This window comes from Xiphophorus couchianus, chromosome 15 (assembly GCF_001444195.1).
Source record: "Xiphophorus couchianus chromosome 15, X_couchianus-1.0, whole genome shotgun sequence".
Taxonomy (NCBI): domain Eukaryota; kingdom Metazoa; phylum Chordata; class Actinopteri; order Cyprinodontiformes; family Poeciliidae; genus Xiphophorus; species Xiphophorus couchianus.
Window position 1 is genome coordinate 18,537,105 of NC_040242.1, and position 13,681 is coordinate 18,550,785.

Sequence of the window (13,681 nt, forward strand, 5' to 3'; positions counted from 1 at the left end):
TGGAAATGACTGATGGTAGGAACTGCCTGGGGACAAAGAAATAATCAATTCTTGTATAACAAGAATGTACTTTGGAGAAAAATGTGAATTCCTTATCTGCTATATGTTGCGTCCTCCACACATCAACATATGCCAACTCCTCGCACAGAGTCGAGACCATTTTGGCCTGAGATGAAATACGACATTTGCCAGCTGGGGATTTATCAATGAAGGGGGAGAGATGGCAATTAAAATCTCCGCCCACAATTGTATTCTTGATGTTCAATTCCACAAGTTTTGTAAAAGCAGACATTAGAAATTTACCTGGTTGGCCAGGGGGAAAGTAAACGTTCATAAAGGAAATCTCCTCCCCAAACATAATACCCTTCACAATAATATATCTCCCACCGGTATCTTTAATGCAATCTATACATTTAAATGGTACATTTTTCCGGATCAGAATTATAACACCTCTACTTCTAGATGAAAAGGAGGAGAAGAAGGCCTGATTGAAAACACCCTGTTGTAATTTTGCATGTTCTTTAGCATCCATATGGGTTTCTTGTAACAAAGCTACTTGAACATGTGTCCTTTCAAGATATGTTAGGACCTTTCTCCGTTTAAGAGGTGTGTGAATGCCATTAACATTCCATGTACAAACATTAAGTACTGACATAATAGCATTTAGCTACACATAAAAAAGCGCATGGATAATACATACTGTAGTTTCTTGGTGTAATGAAGTCGAACATTTTTCTCTTTTCCTCCCCCTCCCTCTATATTTTAAAAAGAGCTGGAATAACATATAACAAGCAGTGAAACTAACTAACTGCCAACAAACATTGCCTAACATTGGCAAGACAGATACACTATTTCTCCTCCAAACGGTGAAGTGCAAGTGTGTAGGTCTTCTGGCAACAAACAGTCACTTGTTTAGCTAAATCAAGAGCAACAACAACAAAAAAAAGGAAAGAAAAGGGGGCTGGCGCCTGGATAATATGATCCATTATTTACCCATTTTATTCAAAAAATGAAAAAAAAAAACAACAAAAAAAAAGCATATGACGACAAGCATAATGTCTCTGCATAAGAATACTATTCATCACAATAGTTTGAGTTCACATAGGCGTATTAAACAGCAGAACGAAGTAGCTCTGTGACCCATGGCGCTGACAGCAGGGCTTATTTAAGCTGATCCAGATATCGTTCAACCTCAGCTGGGTTCTGATACACCCTTGTAGTACCACGGTGAGTGACTTTGAGCCTGGCAGGGTAAAGGAGCCTGTAGTTGGCACCCGCGGTTTTCAGACGCTTCTTAACGCCATCAAAGCTTTTACGCTTCTGTGCAACAGCCGCTGAGAAATCCTGAAAGATCATCACAGAGGCACCGTCGTGCTCCAGGGGTTGCCCATTCCTGCCCCTCTCCAAAGACGCGCATGATCCTCTCCTTGTCGCGGTAGTTATGCAGCCTGACCAGGACTGGGCGCGGCCTTTGGTCAGCGGCGGGAACTGGACCTCCGGTGCGGTGAGCTCTGTCCACTTTTAGCTTCCCGGCCTCCGTTCGGATGTTTAACACTTTTGGGAGCCACTTCTCAAAGAATAAAGCGGGATCATTCCCTTCCGCGTATTCCGCAGACTCTCGGAGCCCAATTATGCGTATGTTTCGTCTCCTGCCCCTATTTTCCATGTCGTCCATATGATCCGTGAGCTCTTTCACCTGCTTCTCCAGTGACTTGAGCTTGTTGACGATAGGAGCCGTTTCGTCCTCCAGAGTGGAGATGCGGGATTCTGTCTCTGTGATGCGCTTCTCGTGTTCTTGAAGCTGCTCACGGTAATCATGCATAAATCTCGAGATCGGATCAAGCTGGCTCCTTAATTTGTCTTCGAAAACTTTCGTAAGGTTTTCGGTTACCGCACGAATCACCTCCTGAAGAGCCGGATCCATTCTCTCAGAGTCGCTAACCTTTTCGCTAGCCAAACCACCAGTAGCCTCATTAGCTTCTCCGCTCGATTCCTCTGTCGTCCCCGTCACAGTGTTTTTCCTTCGTGGCATGTTCTCAGACGGCCTTAAAAAGTAATCGCTAATACTCATTGCAGATTTAGCCAACGAAGAGAGACTGCCTTGTCGCTTTTTGCAGGGTATAAACTGGAGAAATAAGTAAAATAAGCGCCAGCGCCCCTCGTCCCGACTGTCCTTCAAGCCGCCATCTTGAAAACCCCCCGATTTTAACCACAAACCAGTGTTCTGAAAACTCCGTTCATTCCCAAAATGAATAAACAGCTGTTTTATTATTTTCCCCGAGGTAAAGTCAGTGACGTGGTATTTTCATGACACAGTTTATCTTTTAACAACAGCAAGTTATAACATATAGTGGAGGGGAACTTTTCCTGGATTCAATAAACACATAAAAAACAGTCTGATATTGTTACGGTAAATCAAACGTTAGTGCAATCACAATATATATCCACTTCCGCACCATTGATTCGTTCATGTTAAATTCTCTGGCTGCTGCTCTATTCCCGTGTTCTACTGCGTCACTGATCGCCTTGAGCTTAAACTCTGCGTCGTAAGCGTGTCTCTTAATAGGAGCCATTTTGGGGTCTTTACACAAAACCCAGCGTGCACGGCGCGCTTCTTCTTCTACGGGGGAAAATGAAGTCGGCGGCTGCTTACCGTAGTTGCGAGACCTGCTGTGGCTCAATATTGGACCATATATAAGGCGCACTGGATTATAAGGTGCACTGTCGGCTTTTGAGAAAATTGAAGGTTTTTAGGTGCGCCTTATAGTGCGGAAAATATGGTATATAAAAACATCAATAACAATGAATTGGTGGCGGGCACACTTATGCTAATGCACTAATAGCGGAGCTAATTTTTCATTTTGCCCTTTAGCATCTTTGCTAACTTACAAAAGATTCAGGGATTTAGCATTTTTTCTAACTTCCAAAACACTTAATGCGCTTTGTATTTTTTGCTAACTTGCGATACGTTTAGCACTTTGCCATTTCTTCTACCTTATAAAATGTCTAGCGCTTTAGCATTTTTGCTAGCTATCAAAATGTTTAGCACACTTAGCTTCAGCTAAATTCATTTTTAATCAATTTAAAGTTCTCAAAAGCCTGTATCGTTTTTGTTTTTTCCCCTGATTGAAATGATTGTTCATTAGCAGTCTTCAGCAGATGTCTGACATGCTGAGGATAGATGTAGTTGGTCTGTTTGAATCAACTGTGTTGAAGCTAAAACGCATCTAAAAATGGCGGGACTGAAGCTGGTCTGTTTAAAATCCCAAAATGCAGTTTCTTGTTGGGTTTTCTTGTAACAAATTGTGAAAAAATACTTTTGCAAGCCACTGTAATTAAACAATTATTAGGATGCTCAAGCTGAGAAATGAAAACACTCACAGTGATGGCGATTAAAGCATTAACAGCTCAAGGAAACTAAATTAATAGAAGACATGCTAACTTAGTGAAGCATTTCCTGGAATAAAAACAAACGTCTTCATCATGATCTTTAAATCAGAAAGCTTGTTACTGGCCATTTTGTCCACCACTTGCATCAACAGGAAGCCGGCCGACAAAAGGTATCCATCGAATATTAATTTGCTCACACGGCTGTTGGCAGACAAAGTTTATTGATTGGATTTTGTGTAGTGACGACTTCGTCCTTTTAGTTGAATTAATAGAAGTGGATTACATCAGTCGCGCTGATGTCAGCTGGATAATTCATATCTTAATTGACAGAAAAACAATCTACATTTGCTAATGGCTTTCTGCGTGCGTTCAGCAGCATTAGCCGGGCCCTTCTCCCTGCGGGCCTGTAGGCTCCGCGGAGCAGAAACCGGCTCCCCCTCATGCATTAAACAGCTGACAGCTGACCTGTCATGAAATTTTTACTCCAGCTAATGATCTGGTTAATCCCATTTAAACACTTTATGGGATGTTTTTCTCCATATAAAACGGCAGCTGATCCGTCGCCGATTGCGGCTTCTGACGTACTAAAAGCGCCTTCCACATCTGCATTTTGATGGATCCGCTGAATAGATTGCTGGATTCAGTTGTGTTGTTGTTGTTTTGTTTTTTTCTATCTCTCTCGATAAAGATTTAGGAGGACAGCGGAATCCTCCACAGACCAAAAAGCAAAGCAGCTGTGAAGGCGACGGTGATCACTCCTGACAGGTAAAATATGAGCCCGCTGACCTTAGCACCGGCGTTATGAAGGACACGCACATACAAACAGTCATGCGTGAACCTCAGGTAGAAGTGCGACTCGCTGCCGAGGTGTGTGTACGTGTGTGGCATTGTTAAATCAAAGTTTTCAGGAGGAAAAAAAAAATCAAATAAATAAAAAGGTAAGTGTGGGTTAAGCATTCATATTCATCCATCTCAGCAGGCGCGCTAGGTGATACATTAGCAGAACAGTCAGGTATACATAAATGCACTTCTTTCTTTTTGTGTGTGTCTGCGAGGGCCACACCTCCTCCTACTCTTCCACTCCAGTGCTCAGCTTTCAGTTAGCGCCTCGCTCCTAATTAACTGTAGAGATATGAATGCGCTAATCTGGGCTTTAAATCTTCAGTTCCTCTGACAAAAGCTTTTTTTTCAGGCTGCCACAACTGCATGATAAATAGCAGAACGGGCTTTCTGCTGCCTGGTGGACACAGCGCCATCTAGGGAGCGGATCTGGTTGGGTCAGGGGCTCAGAGAGTTTGTTGCAATGGATGTATAGTAATAATAACTGTGTTGGCTTGCAGAAGTACTTTTCACCTTTTTTTTTTTAACAAAACCAACACAAATGGAAATGTGTTTTCTTCAGATTTTGCGTACTTGACCAATAGGAAGTCGTCTAAACTTGTTGAAAACATTTCACCTACTCCTGCTGCATTTGTTGGCGGTTACATCTACATAAACAAAATAGCTCATCTGGATTTGGACTGGATAGAGAGAGCCATTCTTTTACCACAGAAAATTGCATTTCGCTCTGGACTTTGACTGGACCATTCTAAACACGTGAAAAAGCTCCAGATTCTGTTGTGGCTCAGATTGCACGTTTATGCTGGTTCTCCTGCTTGAAGCTAAATCTTCACCTAAACTCCATATGGTATATCTACTCCAAACATCTCTAAAATAACTACCCTGTTACTGCTGGGAAAAATGCTGGGACCTACACCTATTTTGTAATGGAGGTCAAAAGGTTGCATTTTCATATAAGGTACCAACCATATAGATATCAACCAAACTGTTCTGCCTCATATGCATTACTTTTCATGCAAAAATTTCAGATTTTCCAGAGTTCCCAGTCTTAACGCGCTAATTAGTGAAGCTAATTTTTTGTGCAGCATTTTTGCTAACTTTGAAAACGTTTACCACACGTAGCTTCCCCTAAATTAATTTTCTTGTATAAATTTGGTAACACTTTGTTTGATGGAGTGTGCATAAGACTGACGTGACAATGTCATATACATGACATAACACCTGTTATGAACATGGAGTCTTCACACTTATATCCATTTTAATGGACTTTTAATACAAGTTTTAATGCAACTTTGCACTAAAAGTGTCATTATTTACTGAATGATACTTCATGACAACAGTTGTAAACATTCATGAAAAGTCCTTCATATTTATGACAGTGTCATGTCGGTCTTATGCATGCCCTGTCAAATAAAGTGTTATCATAAATTCTTAGATTAAATTAAGCGTTAATATACTTGGTTTTCTAATGTTTGAATTGAATAAAGTTTAGGAACCATACAAGAAACAAGAACAACAGAAAAGACTAATTGTGCACAACAAGATATCAACATAAATAAAAAAGCAACAATTAATTTGATGCTCAAAGGTTATATTCTTTTAAGGGCAAATATAATTTGCATTGAAATTAGCGCTTTAGCATTAGCTTCAACTAAATACCACATTGATGTATTGCTTTAGCCAAACTGTTTGTGTTCATTTTTTTATATCTTTATCTGTAAAGGATCTTGGAATTGTTTTTCCTTTTCATTTCAATTCCTTTCAGTCGATCTGCCACCGAGGCTCCCAATAACGTAACAACCAATTTGCGGCTGCAAAGTAACAAAGTGTGAAAAAGTTCAAGTGGTGTGAATTCTGTTAGATAATTAAGAAGAAACATTTTCTCAAGTGAGGCTGAGGGCGCGTGAGCTACATATGAAAACACCTGCTTTGCTGTTGCTCCGCTGTCATCTGTTGAGCATCAGCATGCGTGCGAAGCTGCAGACAGCAGACCGTGACGCCGGCAGCGGCTCCATGAGTACGTCAAGCTGTACTTGTCAGGAAGCCGTGTTCAAAACTCTGCCTGCAACTCGATGCGTAATTCGCCCGCCGCTTTGGGAAGACGGGCCTCCTGTCCAAGCTTGACAGTGTGATTGAATCTTGCGAGAATCCCAATGAAGTAATAAGCGTCTCAACCCCAGACCTTCCAACCTCCGGCCCACACGCCATCTCCTTACACCCCAACCTGAACCAGATGGGAAGCACTGAAATCTGGGAATGCAACAAGACGAGCAAACTTCAAACAGGTGAAGGTGACTGCGGCAAAAGCAGCAGGAAAACATGATAATTGATGCTGGCAGATAATTGGTGATGCTGTCTAAAGAGGCGGTTTTGTATGACACTCAAATTGGTTCTGCTGCGCTTTGAAAGCAGGGCGGGTTTGACCTGGCTGCCACAAACAGGCATTCTCATCATGGCAGTGGGAAAGAAAAAAACTCATTTTGACTCTTTCTTTTAATTGAAGCTTTTCTTTGAACTTTGGATGGATATATTTAGTGCACAGAAACAGAAAGATTGCAGATCCTAGTTGTGAAGGGTTCTGAATAAACACCACAGTTAGGTCCAGAAATATTAATACTTGTGGTAGTTGGAGAGCTAAAGTAATCTTTAAACTTGTGCGCAAGTCCTTGTCGATATTCTGCTAATGTCAAAAAAGCACAATTTCGAAATTGCGGTGTTTTCATGAAATAAAAAATTTATTTAAGTTCACGCGTGAGTAAGTTTGTTCACACCATAAACCATTTAAAATCATGGCATTGTTGGAAGTAAGCAGAGATTATATTCATAATTTAGCCATCAAGAGACGTCAATGTCTCCTCAAACCAACAAGCTTATACTTTGGAGTGGCTACAAATGTGGTGTTTTGGAGAAATTATAGTTGGCAATTTTACAGAAGAGCTATGAATTCAACATGTTTGACACACAACTTTTTATGAACTGTGTGATGCTGTGAGAGCTCTGGTGGAGACAGCTTTGTCCGAAAACCCCCCAAAAAACAAACGATCAACTTTCTGACGTCTTCTTTGTCGTTTCCACCAGTAGTAACAGCCAATCATGTGACTCTTGCTTGTTGTTAAGGTTGTTAGGTTGATTATTGAGAAGAGTATGAGTACTTTTGAACTTGGAACAATTCAAGTGTGAGTAAACTTTTTTAAAACAATAATACATCTTGTATGTATATATATGTATATATATATATTTCTTGTATATATTAATTCAGGGAACAACATGGTTGGATAAAAATTACTTTAAATCTATCAATTGTGTGAATTATTTTGGACTAAACTGCTCCCCTGTGTGTAAAATCAACGCTCTGATTTGAAGTTCAGTATTGTTGGAAGCATTCATGGTGTAATCTCCAGCAGGAAGAGCACACCGGGTCCAGACACGTCGGCGCCGTTTATGGTCGTGTTGTTGATTAGGGACGTGTTTTGTCCGAGACTTTTTCAAATTAGTTATCGATTTCCAACGAGCCGAGACTGCCGGGTTTCTAAGTTAAAAGTTTAATTACGCTGAGCCTAAAGGTATGTGTTACGCAAACACACAAAGATGAATTGATCAGATCCAAAATTTCTTGCGTTAATTTAGATAGAAACCCTCGTTCAGCGGCCAGGTTGGGATGAAAGTCTTAAAAACAATCTGATGGTTTAGATGAGGCGGAAGAATCAGGACTTGTTGATGACTGGGAGAAAACAATTCTATAAAATATGCTCTAGTTAAATCTGTCTGGGTCCAAAAACCCAGGGGCTAAAAAATACTGCTGTCAAAACAGACCTAACCTCTTCCTCATACTGTTCCCTCATTCATCCCTCAACTAAACTGTACAACATAATCAGTGTGTTTGCTGTTTTTCTTTTTCAGTCGGATATTTTGATTTTGTTCCTGACATTCTGTGAAAACTGTGTCGTGTTAGAGAGACTAGAAATCCAATTAGATAACATTGGACAAATACTCATTTTCAACCTAACTCAGTTAGGAATAATCTTACATATTACTGTGATATTTCTGACGTCTTGTCGTTTCCACCAGTAGCAATAAAAACAAGCTATTATACTCATTTTTCTAACACAGTTTTGGGTAAAAATAAACAGAATAATTCAGCCCTCGGTCGATTAAGCCAACATGAGTTTAAGTTTTCAAACCCAAAAATGGACTGAAGAGAGGAAAAATAAAAAATCCTAATTCCTATTTTCCCAGCCTGCTATGGAAAACATAGACAACATAGAAACAGTAGACATTATCTAGTGTCTTCCTTCTTTTTATCCTTCCTACCTCCCTTTCCTTATGGCCTTCTTCCTTTGAATTCCTAATTAATTCTGTTCGTTTCTTCTGCATTCTTCCTTTGTCTTCTGCCTCCCTTCTTCCATCTTTCCTTTCCTTCCTTCTGTGACCTATACCTAATTCACTTCCTTTCTTATTTTCTTCTGTTTACTACCTTCCTTCCTTTTGTGAGTCCCTAATTCATTCCTTTTGTGCTTGTTTGTCCATATCTCTTTCTTGTGACCTCCCTCTTCCATTCCTTTCCTTTATTTGTAGCTTCCTTCCGTGTCCTACCTCATTTCCTTCCTCCCTTAATTTCTTTTGTTTCCTGCCTTTCCTTCCATGCATCAGTAATTCTTTCCTTCATTTGTTTTGTCTTTTTTTCATTTGCGTGTCTTCTGCCTCCCTCCCTTGTGTCCTTCCATCCTTCCTTTCCTGGTCTGTTCATTACTTCCGACTTACCTCCCTCCCTTCATCCCTTGAGACCTTAATTTGTTCCATTCTTCCTTCTGTTTGCCCTCTCTTTCATCCGTCCTTCTGTCTCCTATCTGCTTACCTTCCTTAATTCCTCCTTCCTCCCTTCCATGTTTCGTTTTTATATCCGACTCGTAAAACCTGCCCACTCAAGAAATATCTTCAATAATAATTCCACATTAGGATTTTTTTCCCTTCTCCTTCATTTGAAAAAATATATATTTTAGATGTTATAAAAAACAAAGGACACTGAACTCTGGAAAGTCAAGTCTGGAATTTTTTGCTTGAAAAACATGTAGCGATACTTTTTTAAAAAACTTCCTTCTCTCCTCTTTTCGTATCTGTTCACAACCAATTTCTGCTGGTTCCAGTTCGTCACGCATCATTCAGCGGCCGCACCGACCTAGCTTTATTTCGTTTGCTCTCTAAATTTCATCCGCGCACCTTCCGAAAAGAGCAGAGCGGCATGAAATAAAAGTATAATAAACCAACTAAGAACATACACACCGGTAATACGGAAAGCCCTGGACTCCAGGCTCGGCTCATTTCCAGAAGACGCGGTGAGTGAATGAGTGATAGCCTCACAACGCCGAGTGCTAGCTTCATCCTAACGGTCGCCGTGGAGCTGCACGCGAGGCTTCTGTGTGATTTAGCGCAGTCATTGGTCCTTACACGTAATGCCGCTTGATGGAGGCAAAAGGGGGAGATGAGTCTCCCACTCAGAGCGCCAGGAGAGGTCATTCTGCCATAACGATCGGCAGGCCGAGTGGCTGCCTGCGTCTCCACCTGTCTGCCATTAAACATGAAAATCACTCCTCTCTGCCCTGTGACATTTGCATATTTCCAGCTTCCAAAGACATTATCCAGCGCCATATTCTATTTCGACGCGGGTTATAAATACAAATAGAGAGCAAACAATTGCACAGAAACATATTTTCTTCAGGCTCCGGAGAGAAAATGAGCCTGATGTTGAGACTCGGGTGCAATAACCCGTTCGCTTATTGAAAAGGCAGCGGCTGGATACACACTCAGTCCTTCTGGCTTAAATGAAAGAGCGGGCCCGGCTTGTCTGATTGAATGGGTTTGTAATGCAAGCCAAATAGATTTGTTCTAATGGGAATCAGCGGAGGTGATGGCTGCAGAGGCTTACGCCAGCATTAGAACAGCAGTAAACAGAAATGGCAACCACCCCATCATGTCCTGATTGCCTGTGAGCAGCAGAAGCAACGCCGAGGAGTTGCTGTGTTTACTAATGGTCGTTTTAGCGGGATAATATCCAGTGAGCCTTAAACTTGCAAATATTAGCTGGAAGCAAAAGGTGATGAATGCGATGTTGCTGCTTTAAATCCTGAGTCACTTGATTCTGACAGACCATTAGTGAAGATTAGATATCTTTTCACTGCAGACTTAACTTTGAAAGAACCAAACAAGAGTTAGTTAATTAGCAGGCCCTCGTAATGCTTTGCAATTTCCTTTTTCTTTTTTAGAAATAGACACAACTGTTTCCTTAAACAGCCAAAAGTTACAGGGAAACTAAAACTTTCTATCCATACAGGTTGTCAAGATAAGGCCATCCTTGTTGGGTTCATTTGTCCACTTAAATTTAGTTATGGACTTAGGTGTGACTGTGTCAATTGAACTAAACCCTTTGAGCAACCTGTTCACCCCCTCTCCTGTCGTGGCACTGTACCAAGAACAGATGTACCCTCCCTGTGAACTCTGGTACCCCTAAAACTCTAGGTCTTGTTTCAGTTGAAGTGAACTCTGGTGTGGCTCTGGTAAATGCCAAACAGATCAGAAACCGCTCTAAAAGCAGGAAGCAGACTATAGCGCAGGGCATTCTGGGTAAATCCAACCAAAACAAACAGCATGTCCAGCTCTAGGGATTTCTGTCGTTTCTTTCAGTAGTTCTCGGTGCAACGCCACCAAAAGCGAGGAGAACAGATTTTTCAATTGCTTTGGATTGTTAGACAAAGTGCAGTGTGAAAGGGATTACTTCAACCTCATTGCATGTATCTAGCCAGGATGGTGGCTACTTACTTACTTACTAGGTAAAGTATCTTTGGAAGCAACAGGCACAAGGTGACTTCAGAAAGTGCCCCACTGGATGATCACAGTTAAATCACTGTGTTGTTCAGGGTGCAGGAACAGATTGGAGAGGTCAGAGCTGAGGTCAGTGCAGAGGGCGAGGGGTCGTCCGTTTCTTAATAAGCTACCGGTGGCACAGACCTGAGGGAGAAGATGTGCCAGCTGGGAGAGAAGAGGTCAGGAGTAGGCTCAAACTGTCTACACACGTTTAAGTTGGGATATTTTTGTACATTTGCATGTTTTCATCACCGCCTCAGCTTAGGCCCTGATTGCTCAGCAAATTTGCATATACATTTGTGGTTGGTATAGAAAAATGCATGCATGGATGGATGTGTGTGCGTGGAGATATCGATTGTGAGCTCATGAATAAGTCTGAGAGCTGAATTATTCTGAATGTCACACGGCAATCCATTCTGACAGACGTGGGCTCAGGTCGGAGGATTCCAAAATATAGCTATAGTTGTTGTTTCATGTAGACGGTAGATCTTCCTCTGCTGGGAAACAAAAACACGAACCAAAGGCGAGGCGGCAAATTTATTCATCAGTGTCTTACCCGGATAAAGTGGAGTTAAGTTAGACTAATGGTGGGGCAGAATATAAATGCGGAGAGCAGTCTGTGGGGAGCTGCAGAACTGATCCTGTAGTCTGAGTGCGCTTTACAAAGTGGGGCTGCTTTTCCACAGGACGTACCTACCGTGTCACCAAAACATAGAGCACAAGAACGGAAGGCTGATTACTTGTGATTGTGCGCAAGTGACTCAGCCAAACATAGCAGATTTTATGTGCTTCAGCGGATGCGAGAATATCAGCGTGAGGATGAACGACTTTCAGATTACTCATCATTGTTATGTAAGCCTGAGCAGAGTTTGAAGGAGAGGAAAAAACAGGCAGGTGAATCTGAAGCATAAAACGAGTGGTGTTTGTACTCGTCCCCATCCATGTGCAATCAGATGCGCAGTGCTAATTTTCTAACATGTTTTGCCTGTAGTTTGTTTTTTGTGACAACAATGTTCTCTAGGCTTTCCCAAAACATCTGGATCTCACCAAGCTTCATATATTTTGGGGCCTTTAGGAGCAAAAAGGAATGAAAACAAATGTGTACCATACATTTCTGCCCCTCCCCCCCAAAAAATACTTTTATCCTTTTCTTTAAAAGGACTTTTGTGGAGCTTTTATCATGTTATAAAGTTATTCCCTCATCAAAAACATACCTGGAGTGTTACCTTGATTCTTTCATATACGTTTGAGAAATGTTTTATTCTCCTATGGCAACCATTTAGCTGTGCAAAACGCCTGGATGGACATAGCTCCGCCTTCAAGGCGCAGCTCCTCCTCTGAGCTCAGTTTCTAAGCTCCCGCCTCTCAGAGCAGCTTACCACTGTGACCTCCCCATTCAGTTCTTTCAGACCAGCCAACAGCAATTAGCAAACACCTGGTGGAACTGCACATCAGCTGATCTCATTGTAGAATCTGCTTCTCAGTAAAACACTGGTAAAAACGTTGTGAAAGAGTTAATAGAGGAGGCATGTTGTGACAACTTGCTGAAGGCGGAGTTTCAGAAAGAGCAGGAGTTTCTTAAAGAGGGAGAGGCACAATTTCAACACGTTAAATTACAAATTTCTTTTAAGTAATATTTGGTATATGTATACATATATTTGTACTCTCTATACTCTGTTAACATCCGTTGTTAAAATGGCACTTTGTGGCTGAAAAACACAAAACACTGCCCATGTTCTACTGTCTTGCTGTCCCATTATGACACTGAAGTTCGTACCCTCAAAGGTCCAGATACTTCAGGTACTGTATACTCAAGAACGACTTTGTTTTCCCACTGGACCTGTGTTTGAGATTAAGTCAGAAGTTTGGGGAGGGAACATTGAGGTGAGGCCTGAATGGAGCCTTGCAGCTCCGGGCTCAGCTGACTTTGCCTCATAAAGCGAGGACTCGTAACACGGCCCCATAATTGCACGGCAATTTGTTTCCACTTTGTTATTAAGTCCTTAAAAAATGAGACATTTCCATTTAGAAAATGTTTAGATAAGAGGGCTTTAGAACTGCAAAATGCCAAAGCTTTCATAAGCTTTGACTTTTAGAAGCGGCCACTTAGCTGTCACAATTTTTTCTCTCTCTCTCTCTCATTCTCTGAATATTATATTCTGCAGCACAAAAGACACCCACAGCAGCTTCAAACACAGGAACACAAAGCTCTGGCTCCTTTAAAGCACCACGAGGACTCTCTTAACAAGTTGGGAGTAGTAAATGTGTTTTCTTCCCCCCTAAAGATTAAAAGCAACATACAACTCGAGAGGAAGTGAAGGATCAGTCAACAAACTACCAGAACCAGAGAGCCAAGCTATAAGTGTTAGGAAAATATCGACAAATGTGAGCAACTTTTTTCAGTTTGTCACATTAAAATTAGAAACGTCAATGTATCGTGTTAGGATTTTATATTCCACATCGACACAATGTAGTGGATACTTCTGAAATATGCACAACAATCAGTAGAAATGCTGTAAAATTTGGTGAAAAGATTGCACTGAAACACTTTCTAATAGAAGAAGCAGCTGGAATAAGAAGAAACCTCTCCAAG